Below are 12,611 nucleotides of genomic sequence, written 5' to 3' on the forward strand. Positions count from 1 at the left end.
CTGAATGATAGCTTTGCTGGGTAGAGTCATCTTGGTTGTAAGTTCTTGCTATTCATCACTTTGAATATTTCTTGCCACTCCCATCTGGCCTGCATAGTTTCTGTTGAGAAATCAGCTGACAATCATATGGGTGCTCCCTTGTAGGTAATTAACTGTTTTTCTCTTGCTGCTTTTAATATTCTCTCTTTGTCTTTTGCTCTTGGCATTTTAATTATGATGTGTCTTGGTGTGGTCTTCTTTGGATTCCTTTTGTTTGGGGTTCTGTGTGCTTCCTGGACTTGTAAGTCTATTTCTTTCACCAGGTGGGAGAAGTTTTCTGTCATTATTTCTTCCAATAGGTTTTCAGTATCTTGCTCTCTCTCTTCTTCTGGCACCCCCATAATTCGGATGTTGGTTTGCTTGAGGTTGTCCCAGAGGCTTCTTACACTATCTTCAACTTTTTGGATTCTTTTTTCTTTTTGCTTTTCTGGCTGAGTGTTTTTTGCTTCTTTGTATTTCAACTCTTTGACTTGATTCTTGCGGTCCTCTAGTCTGCTGTTAGGTCTCTGTATAATATTTTTTATTTCAGTCAGTGTATGTTTAATTTCTAGTTGGTCCTTTTTCATATCCTCAAGGGTCTCGCTAAATTTATCGGCCTTTTCTAGGAAATTCTTGAAAAACCTTATAACTGTGGTTTTAAACTCTATATCCAGTCATTTGTTTTCCCCCATTTCTTTCATTTGTGATCTGTTTCTTTATCTCTGCATTTTGGCTGCTTCCCTGAGTTGGTAGAGTAGCTTTGTGTGGTAGGTGTCTTCTAGGGCACAGTGGCTCAGCCTCCCTAGTTACCTGAGGTGGACACTCTTGGTGCACCCCTTTGTGGACTGTGTGTACAGCCTTGTTGTAATTAAGTTTTGATTGTTGTTGGTATCACTGGGAGGAAATGACCTCCAGGCCAATTGGCTGTGAGGATCAGCTGTGTCTATGCTGGGAGAATTTCTGTGCTGTAGACACTCTCATGAGACAAGATTTTCAAAATTGCAAAAGCCTCTGTGCTCAGCTTGGATGGGGCGGAGTTTCAGGGTGGAGCAGACAGCCTTGGTTTCCTGTCAGCCCTGCCCTATGAGGCCCCTGGGTCTCAGTGTCCCTCAGTAATCGCTTCAAGCACCTCTGAGAGAAAGCCGCCCTCAAGTTTTGCCCACTGCCAGACAGTCCAGTTTCTCCCCGAATGAGTCGGGGTTTCCAAAAACTTGCCCGGAACTGGAGTTCAGTGCAGTCGGGAGCTTCCTTCTCCCTCCCACTTTAAAAAGCCATCCACGCACTCAGCCGCCCATGCACACAACCGCCCATCCTCTCCACATGCAAGTCTCCGTACCTCAGCCTTTTGCAGCTCCTCTGAGTCTCAATGTGCTTTCCTGTTTTCTTCTAGTTGTAGAATTTCCACTCAGCCAGCTTTCCTGTGATTCTGGATGGTGTCCGTTTTGTCTTTTAATTGTAGTTTTGATATTGTTGTGCGAGGCAGCAGTTTAGGTGTTTACGTATGCCGCCATCTTGGTTTCTCTGCAAAAACTTTTTAGTTTGATTTATTTTTTCCTTGGTTTCCCTTGCGTATGGAGATATATATATACCAGTATACATATATATATATATACACACATATATATACATATATACGTATACATATATATATATATGTGTGTGTATATATATATCTCACCTGAGGAGTGAGGATATTTTTCCATTGATTTTTAGAGAGATTGGAAAGGATGCGGGGGGAGAGAGAGAGCAGAAAGAGAGAGAAAAAACATCAATGTGAGAGAGACACATTCATTGGTTGTCTCCCACTCACAACCCAACAGGGACTGGGATTGAACTTGTAACTGAGGTATATGCCCTTGACAAGGAATCACAACCACCACACTTTGGTCTGCTGGCCAACACTCTAAACACTGAGCAAAACCAGCCAGTGCAGAAGCTCTTTCTTTTGCCTTCAATTTTAAATGACAGCTTTTTGACTATAGTAGTCTTGGTTGTATGTCTCTGTTTTTCTTTTTCTTCTTTTTTAAAAAATTCTTTATTGTTTAAAGTATTACATATAGTATTACATACTGGTATGTCTCATTTTCTCCCCATTGACCTCTTCCCGGCCACCCCCATCCCCCAGCACATGCCCTCAACCCCTAGCATCTGTGTCCATTGGTTATGCTTATATGCATGCATGCAAGTCCTTTGGTTGATCCCTTACCACCCCCCCCGCCCCTGCCACTGCCTTCCCTCTGAAGTTTGACGGTCTGTTTGATGTTTCTCTGTCTCTGAGTCTATTTTTGTTCATCACTTTATGTTGTTCATTATATTCCACAAAGGAGTGAGGTCATGTGATATTTATCTTTCTCCAACTGACTTATTTTGCTTAGCATAATGCCTTCCATGTACATCCATGCTTTTTGCGAATGGTAAGAGTTCTTTTTTTTTTACTGCAGTGTAGTATTCCATTGTTTAGATGTATGACACTTTTTTAATCCACTCATCTGCTGATGGACACTTAGGTTGTTTCCAAAATCTTAGCTATTATAAATTTTGCTGCTATGAACATAGGGATACATGCATCCTTTCTGATTGGTGTTTCTATTTTCTTGAGATATATTCCTAGAAGTGAGATTACTGGGTCAAATGAGAGTTCCATTTTTAATTTTTTGAGGAAACCCCATACTGTTTTCCACCAGTGTGCATTCCCAGCAGCAGTGCAAGCAGGTTCCTTTTTCTCCATATGCTCTCCAGCACATGTCATTTGTTGATCTGTTGCTGATAGCCCTTCTGACAGGTGTGAGAAGGTACCTCATTGTCATTTTGATTTGCATCTCTCAGATGTTTAGTGACTTTGAGCATGGTTTCATATGTCTCTTGGCCTTCTGTATTTCCACTTTCAAAAAGTAACTATTTAAGTCCTTTTTTTTCCTCTCAGTCATTTATTTCCACTCTGATCTTTATTTCCTTCCTTCTGCTCACTTTGGGGTTTTCTTGTTGCTCTCTTTCTAATTTTTAAGTTGTAGAGTAAGATAATTTATTACCAGTTTTTCTTTCTTTCTTTCTTTTTCTTTTTCTTTTTTTTTTGAGGTTGTCTGTAATACTATAAACTTCCCTCTCAGGACTGCTTTCACTATGTCCCATAGATTTTGGATTGTTGTGCTTTCATTGTCATTTCTTTCCAGGATGTTTTTATTTCTTCTCTGATCTCTTTGGTAACCCAATCATTATTTAATTGCATGCTATTCAGCCTGCAAGTTTTTTATTTTTTTCATTGTTTTTATTGTAGTTTATTTCTAATATTATGCCATTGTGATCTGACAAGATGCTTAATATAATTTCAATTTTCTTGAAGATACTTTGTCCCAATATGTGGTCTATCTTGTAAATGTCCCATGTGCACTTGATGAGAATGTACATTCTATAGCTTTGGGGTGAAATGTTCTGAAGTTATCAATTAAGTCCATGTGATCTAGTGAGTCATTCAGGATTGGTGTTTCTTTGCTGATTTTTTCTCTAGAAGATTTATGAAGTGATGTCAGTGGGGTATTGAAATCCCCTACTATGATTTGTATTGCTGTCGATCTCTCCCCTTATATCTTCCAAAAGTATTTTTATGTACTTGGATGCTCTTGTATTTGGTACATATATGTTTAGCAGAGTTATATCCTCTTGTTATATCGATCACTTAAGTATTATGAAGTGTCCTTCCTTATCTCTTGTTATAGCCTTCACTTTGAGGTCTATTTTTTTCAGATATAAGTATTGCTACCCTAGCTTTTTTTTTCCATTTCTGATTGCCTGAAACATATTTTCCCATCGTTTTACTTTTTCCTGTGTGAATCCCTTGTTCTGAGGTGGGTCTCTTTTAGATAGCATATATATGGATCATGTTTTCTTATCCTTTCAGCCACTCGATGTCTTTTGATTGGATGTAGTCCATTTACGTTTAAGGTTATTATTGATAGGTACTTGTTTGTAGACATTTTTATTCTTTATGCCTGAGTTTTTCTTCCCTTTCTATTTTTTCTTTTTAAAATAGTCTCTTTAGCATTTCTTACATTGCTGGCTTGGTAGTGATAAACACCCTTAGGTTTCTTTTGTCTGTGAAGATCCTTATTTCCCCTTCAATTTTGAATGATAGCCTTACTGGATAGAGTATTCTTGGATTCAGATGCTTGCTTTGCATCACTTTGTATACTTCATTCCATTCTCTTCTGACCTGGTCTGTTTCTGTTGATAAATCATTTGGTAATATAATGAGAAATACCTTGTAGGTAACTATGTCTCTCTTGCAGTCTTTTAAGATTCTCTCTTTGTCATTAACATTTGCCATTGTAATTACGACATATCTTGGTGTGGGTCTTTTGGGGTTCATCTTGTTTGGGACTCTCTGTGCTTGTGTGACTTTTTCTTCCCCAAATTAGGCAAGTATTCTGTCATAATTTCTTCAAATAGGTTTTCTAATTCTTACTCCTCCTCTCGTTTTTCTGGTACCCCTATTATACGGATGTTACTTCGTTTCATGTTGTCTCAAAGCTCCCTTAAGCTGCCCTCCTGCTTTCTAATTTTTACTCCAATTGCTGTTTAGATTGGCTGTATTGTCAGCCCTATTTTCTAACTCACTAATTCAGATTCCACTTCTTCTGGTCTACTGTAGAAACTTTCCATCATTTTTTTTTAATTGTAGCTATGTCATTTTTTATGTCCTCTTGATTCTTACATAAATTGTTGATTTTCTCATTTACCTGGTTTATGAACTGTATGACCCTTACTCTTAATTCTTTTTATGACATATTTCATGCCTCCATTTCATTTAATTCCTTTTCTGGTGATTCCTTCTTCTTTCCTTGTGGGGTACTTTGTCTCCCCATTTTTGCTGTCTCTTTCTGGCCATGGGCACCCTTCTTGAGGTTTGAGAAGTTGAAGACCCTATCAGGACAATTGTCCAAAAATCATTAGCCTGGAGGCTGGGACTGCCTTGAATCTCACACCTTTATTGTCCCTGCTCTGAGTTGTATCCCCTTCTCCCACAGTCCTGGTTCCTCAGTTGTTTACTTCAGATGCTTGGGATGGTGGGATTGTGTGCACAGTTCCTCTGGTGTACAACTCCCTGTGAGGACCCAGAGCCCTCTGGCATGCAATTCGCTGTGAGGCCTTGGCACCTGTAGCTGGTTGACACCCTAGGTTCCTCTGGCAGCACACGTGCAGCTTGATCCTGTGGCCCTTGGCTGGGCACATGGCTTGCTCTGGGTTGCCCTGGCAGACCTTTCCTATGGCCTGGTGAGGCGTGTGCTGGGTTGCTCTGTGTAGTCCCTGCAGGACTGTCCCAGGGGCCAGGGAGAAGCAGGTGTGGGTTGCTCTGGGTCACACAATCAGAGTTCTCCTATTGCCTGAGTGGGGCACATTCTGGGTTACTCCAGGTTGCCCCAGTGACAAGACCCTGTGCTCGGGGTGGAGTGGGTGTGGGTTGCTCTGTGTAATACAGTCCTTGCTTTCTTGTAGCCCAGAGTGAGATGTGAGCTGGGTTGCTCCAGTTCACCTTTCCTCAGTGTGAAGCGGGGGTGGGTTGCCCCGGGTGGCTCAGTCCACATTCTCCTGTTACCCAGAGTGAGGTGTGCATTGGGTTGCTTTGAATGGTCCCGTCAGGACTGTCCTGGGTCTGTGGTGGAGGGGGTGCCAGCTGGCTCTGGGTCGGGCTAGCAGCACTATTCTGGGGTCCAGGGTGGGAGTGGGGTACAGGGTTCCCCCTAGCTGGCACACACTGTGTGGTCTTGGAGCCGGATCCTAGGATGCTCGGTCCCAGTGGGCTGGTGAGGAGGCCTGGTGTGGGAGTTCACTCTGGCAGCACATGCTCCCTGCAGACACACTGCTGTGGCACGGTGGTGATTCCACATAGGTTATGGCTAGCAAGCGGCATTCTCTAGGCATCCTCTGCCCTTCCTTATTGAAAATTGTCTCCTCGGCTGTGTTTTATTTGTTTACTCAGGGTGGATGTTCTCCATTTTAGTTGCTTTTTTGGCCTGACCCTAGGAGGAGTGCATAACACTGCTGCCTATTTGGCCACCATTTTCTATTCCCATCTCTGTTTTTCATCACTTGGAATATTTTGTGCCAATCCCTTCTGGCCTGCAAAGTTTGTGTTTAGAAATCAGCTGATAGCCTATGGGAACTTTCTTGTAGGTAACTAACTGTCTTTTTCTTGCTGCTTTTAAGAGTCTCTTTTTTTTTAACCTTTACTATTTTAAATATGATATGTCTTGGTGTGGATGTCTTTGGGTTCCTCTTGTTTGGGGTTCTCTGCACTTCCTGGGCTTGTACAGTGTCTTTTTCCTTTATTATGTTAGGGAAGTTTTCAGCAATTAATTTTTCAAATAGTTTCTCAATCCCTTGCTCTCTCTGTCTTCCTTCTTTTGCCCCCATGATACAAATGTTGTTATACTTCATGTTGTCCCAAAGGTAACTTAAACTCTCCTCATTTTTAAAAAATGCTTTTTCTTTTGCTCCTCTAATTGTATATATTCTGCTACTTTGTCTTCCAAATCACTGATTAAGTGCTCTGCTTCATTCAACCTACTGTTTATTCCTTCAAGTATATTCTTGATGTCAGATATTTTATTCTTAATTTCTGACTGGTTCTTTTTCATGGCTTCTATGTCCTTTTACATGCTGTTGAACTTCCCATTAAGTTTTTGAAGTTCTCACTAAGTTCCTTGAACATCCTTATAAGAATTTTTTTTAATTCAATATTTGGTAAATTCTTTGCCTCCATTTCATTTAATTCCTTTTCTGGAGATTTCTCCTGTTCTTTCATTTTGGACATGTTTCTTCCCATTTTGGCTGCCTATTTGTGTTTGTTTCTATGTATTATATAGATCTGCTTTGTCTCCCAGTCTTGATAGGTTGGCTTTATGTAGGAGGTGTCTGATGTGAACAGATTTTAATTAATAGTGGAGACTTTGAATACTTCTTAATTGTCCAGGTGGAAAGATTGTATGTTATCTCTTAAGGGAAGCCATACTCTTATTCTAATCTTCAATAACAAGTGAGTTTAATTTAAAGGGTTAATACCACAAAATACTGACAAGTCATTTGGTGAAGTGGTAGTGGCCCTTTGAAAGGTGAACAAGAACATTGGTCTTCCCAAGGCACTGAAGTGATGATGTGAGGCATAAGAGTCCTTATATGCCATTAATGTGAAAAGCAAAGTATATTAAAGCTAACTTTGCAGTGTTCTTAACATGACAAATTTATAGCTACTAAGAGATTAATAGCATGGTGGCCAAAAGTGCTTCTGCGTTACACATCAGAGCTTCACAAATGAAACAGATGCTTTTTAATTTAACCTGTGATAATATTTATTTTTTTCTCCTTCTCTACTTATTGGCTGTTCACTGAAGCAAGCAATTACCCACTTTTCTTTTGCTGAGAAATTGCAAACTATAATGTAACTAGAGGCCTGGTGTACGAAATTTGTGCATGGGGGGGGGGGTCCCCTCAGCCCAGCCTGCACCCTCTCCAATCCAGGACCCCTCAGGGGATGTCTGACTGCTGGTCTAGACAGGCAGTTGGACATCCCCCTCACAATCCTGGACCGCTGGCTCCTAATTGCTCACCTGCCTCCCTGCCTGGTCGCCCCTAACTGCCCACCCCCCTTGCTGACCTGATCGCCCCTCACTGCCTCTGCATGCCGGCCTAATCACCCCTAATTACCCCCACCGCTGGCCTGGTTGCCCCTAATTGCCCCCCGCTGCCGGCCAGGTCACCCCCAACTGCCCCCTCCCTGCCGGCCTGGTCGCTCCTAACTGCCCCCTCCCCACCAGCCTGGTTGCCCCCAACTGCCCCCCCCCCTGCTGGCCTGGTCACCCCCAACTTCCCCCCCTGCCAGCCTGGTCACTGCCAACTGTCCCCCTGCCATCCTGGTCGCCCACAACACTCCCCCTGCTGACCTGGTCACCCACAACTGCCCCCCCCCACCAGCCTGGTCACCCACAACTGCCCCCCCCCACCAGCCTGGTTGCCCCTCATGCCCCCTCCGCCCCCTGCCGGCCTGGTCACCCTACACAGCCTGCTTGTTCACTTGTTTGGTCGTCCCTCAGGCCAGCCCTGGGTGGCTGGGCAGCTGCCATCCGAGGCTTGCCTGTGCCTTGGGCCGGCCCTGGGTGGCTGGGGGGCTGAGGGGACTGGGGGACTCTGGAGGCAGGTGCGCAGAGCGGCCGCACCCGCCTGGGGGCAGGCCCAGCTGTGCCACACACCTGCTGCCCCAGCGGGGCTGAGGGGACTGGGCACCGCCATCTTGTGGCTGTGGGCACTGCCATCTTTGAGGGTGTGGCAGTCATTTAGCATATTCCCTCTTTATTAGATAGGATTTTTTCTTTTCCACTTTTTAATATACACTATAAATTAATAAAAAAATAGTTAAACACATTGAAAATGGCTAGGTGGAATGACCCATAATGCAAAGTCACTGCAGAATACATATTGATTGACTCTTGCACATTTTCAATTTGCTAATCACTTCACAGAATTTGCAGTGTATAGTTCAGATTCAACTACATGGTTCTATTTACTTGCAGGATAGTGTTAGTCAGTTATCAAATTATTCTTAATAAAAACAACTGGTCAATAAGTAAAACATGTTTAATCTTTCTGGCCACACTGCAATATGCAATAATGGTAATAGGTGAAAGTTGCTTGCTCATTTTCAATTCCTTTTCTTGCCCACAAAAGGATTGCTTGGATCTTGCCTGAATGTTTTTATGTCTATTTTTCATATCTAATGTTCAGCATGGGACTAATTAATGGATTATAATTCTAGCTCATGTGAATTATTGAGTGACCCAAGGAAAGTTATTTTTGTTCTCCAGGTTGTAAATTCTTTTTACGTGCAAAGAGAGGGTACCAAATGTAATGTACCTATTTCAAATGAGTTTTGAGAAATGTAACTTTGAAAATGCAATATAAAACTTTCCCAAATCCAAAGTACTATATAAATGTTTAATTATTTTAACACTGATTAAAATGCCCAATAGAGGTACATTCGTCTTGCTTTTAACCATCTATTCTCCCTTATTTTGCAAGAAATGCCAGGTAAATAACACTGCACATTACTCTTGATTAAACATTTATACAAATAAGTGCCTTGGTACTGTTTTTGATTCATGTCTGAGTGGCCTGGGGTCTAGGTACTTGTGGTTAAGTTTAATTTTCTTCAAAGTTATTTTGCATCATGCATTGGAACATTTCTTCAGGGAAACATATAGTTCCTTTTGAGAGTAATTTCAGCATAGTCACTGATATTCTAGATAAGTTGATGCCAGATGTCTTATTTCATGCCCCACATATTTACTTTATAAACAAGCTAACAAACGAAATTTGAATAGTTTACTGGAGGAGAATGAGTGTCTGTAGTGATGGGAGAGTTGGGGATGAGATTGGACACTGTACTGTTGGGTGACAAAGAGGAGAGGGTCTCTGCTGGTGAGACTGTGGGAGAGTGAGCCAGCTTGAGGGCTGCATAACACTGAGCTTGCCAGGCTGGGAGATTTTCCAGAGAAATAAGCTGAATCTGACCAGCTCACAGCATCTTTTCAGAGGAGCTTCTAGTGATGGCAATCTGACTTTGAAACCTTTTTTTTAAATCTTCACCAAAGGAATGAAGATATTTTTCCATTGACATTTAGAGAGTAGAAAGAATGGGTATAAGGGGAGGGGGGAGAGAGAGAGTAAGAAGAGTAAGAGAAACATCAACATAAGAGAGACACACCCATTGGTTGCTACCTACTTGTGCCCTGATCAGGGCCAGGAATTTAACCTGCAACTGAGACACCTGCCCTTGACCAGAAATTGAAACCATGAGCCTTCGCTCCATAGGCCAGCACTTTAACCAAGCCAAGCTGGCCAGGGTGAATCTTTTTTTTTTTTTTTTTTAACCTAAGGAAACCACCATTTAAATCCATTTTAAATGAAATAATTTGTTTTACTTTTAGTCACCAACTTAATGAACTGTGAACCTAATGGGCGGCCAACATGGTAAGGTGTGATGTTTTCTTCTCTAATAATTACTTTTGACCTTTGAATTTACCTTTTCTTGTCTGTTCCACCAACACTCTAATCCAATCTATCTAGTCCACTGTCTCCAGCCCTGGCCAGGCTTCACCTTGGGGGCTAGGAGAAGAGAAGGAGCAAGAGCTACTTTCCTACCCTTGCTCTTCACTCTTATGTTGCTTCTTCGGGATTGGAACTGGGCAGAAAGAATTAAAGAAGGGTGATAAAATTATTTTTACATCACAGATGCTATTGTGCATCCTTGATTTTTTTTATTTCATCTGTGTGGTATGCCCCTAAATGTGGACTCTATCATTGACCATATGTGAGTTCTTTAGGAGGTCACTTGCTGAGTCATTGTCTGACATTAGGAATCCTTTGGTGGACACCCTGTTGCCTGATCCAGTCATGCATACCACAAAGTCTCTTGCTGTTTAGTTATAATGCCTGGTAGGCAGCCTTCTTGAGTCCTGTTAAGATGACTCAAGCTCACTTGCTTTGACAGGGGTCCAATCTCAATGTAACCTTGGCCCTCCCAGTGGTGGGCTGCGTGTCAAGTGATTCGTTGAAGACTCCTCCCAAGCATTTTGTTTTCAATCGGCTCAGTTACTCACAGATGGCAGATTAGTAAGTCCACTGCATAAGTAGATTGTCAATGGAATCAAATGACAGTTTCCTAATCTCTGTAATGGAGATGTCATTATTTGGATTGAGAGAGGTGGATTCAATCCCTAACATTCTCACCCATCACTCACTTCTCCAAGTCAACCCTCAAATGCATCATCTTTTGCTTATATACTTTTGGGGCTGTGGAAGAGAGTTCTGCCAGCAACTCAGAATGGGTTCTGCAGAGGTTTGCTAAATAGGATTTTAGAATATGGAGGCACTTAGTTAGTATCTCTTGTTTTCAGCTTTGGAACTACAGCCTCATTCTAGGAAAAAAAGGGAAAGTCCTGTTCAACAACCTGCTACATTTGGTATGAGGGGATTAAAGGAACCCACACGTTATGCCACTGTTCTCTATACCCCAGAGTCAACATTATTTCCCATGCCTAGATTTTAAACACAAAAAAGCCTTTCATTCTATATAATAAAAGCCTAATATACAAATTGTCCCCTTGGGTGGTCGTTTGACCACTAACTATGACTTGCTCTGACCACCAGGAGGTGGTGCAGAACATGGCACTGTCAGTGGGCGGCAGTGGAGGTGCTGCCGGCCCTGATGGGCCCTGACGAGAGCGGGGCCGTGGCAGGATGGTGAAGCAGGTGAGTGGGCAGCATCAGGCCAAGGCAGGGTGCCAGACAGGGCTGCGAGGCTGGGGGCATGAGCTGGGGTCCGATTTCCGCAAGCCACGCTGAGGGACCACACCCAAGCATGAACTCGTGCACTGGGCCTCTAGTCTATCTAAATAAAAGGCTAAGTGACCGATCGTACGGCTGTCCAAAGGTCCGACCTACCGACTGGCCAGTACATATAACACATGCACTGGCAATTTAAAAATAAACGTTGACGCACATGCACGATACATATAAAGCTCTAGCTGGCGCCAATCACACGTGAAGCCAGAATGTATGTGAAGACCAGAACTTATCGCACCTTTTACATGCAGAAGCAAAAGTCTTAGTTAATATCGTTCTGGTCATGCAGAAGGAGAGGTTGTTCTGATTCCAAGAATTGATTTGTCCCCATCTGACACAGGCCTCCCATCTATAATAATAAAAGCGTAATATGCTAATTAGACCAGACAGCCAAACGACCTTCTGGACGTCATTCTGGATGAAGCCTCAAAGGCCGAAGCAGATGTGGTTAGGGGTGATCAGGCAGGCAGGCGAGCAGTTAGGGGTGATCAGGCAGGCAGGCAGAGGCAGTTAGGGGCAATCAGGCAGGCAGGCATAATGGTTAGGGGCAATCAGGCAGGCAGACAGAGTTGTTAGGGGTGATCAGGCAGGCAGGCAGGTGAGCGGTTAGGAGCCAGCGGTCCCAGATTGCAAGAGGGCAGTTGGACATCCCCTGAGGGGTCCCGGGTTGTGAGAGGGTGCAGGCCAGGCTGAGGGACCCCCCATCCCCATGCACGAATTTCATGCATCGAGCCTTTAGTTTAAAATAATTTGAAGACAGTTTCCCATGATGCCAGCATTTGTGATGACTGTTAATAAATCACAAAGTCAACTCTAGACAGAGAAGGAATATTCTTACCTGAACCTGTTTTCGGACATGGTCAGTTATATGTTGCTTTCTCTTGAGTATGAAGAGCGTGTGACGTTAAAGTTGTAAATACTTCATCACAAAGGAAATTAGTCAAGCACTCTGAAAGTGTTTTTACTCTTAATGTGTACAGGGAGATATTAGAATAAGTTTAATCACTTTATCAGTCACTGTTTTTATCAATGTTTTTATATCATGTTTTTGTTGTTTTTATATTATGTCTTTATTGTTGTTATATCATGTTTATTAATCAATTTATCATTCATTGTTTTTATCAATGTTGTTTTTACATCATGTTTTTGTTATTTTTATATAATGTCTTTGTTGTTTTTATATCATGTTGTTATTGTTTATT

This window comes from Plecotus auritus (genome assembly GCF_963455305.1).
Source record: "Plecotus auritus genome assembly, chromosome: 2".
In the NCBI taxonomy this organism is placed as follows: Eukaryota; Metazoa; Chordata; class Mammalia; order Chiroptera; family Vespertilionidae; genus Plecotus; species Plecotus auritus.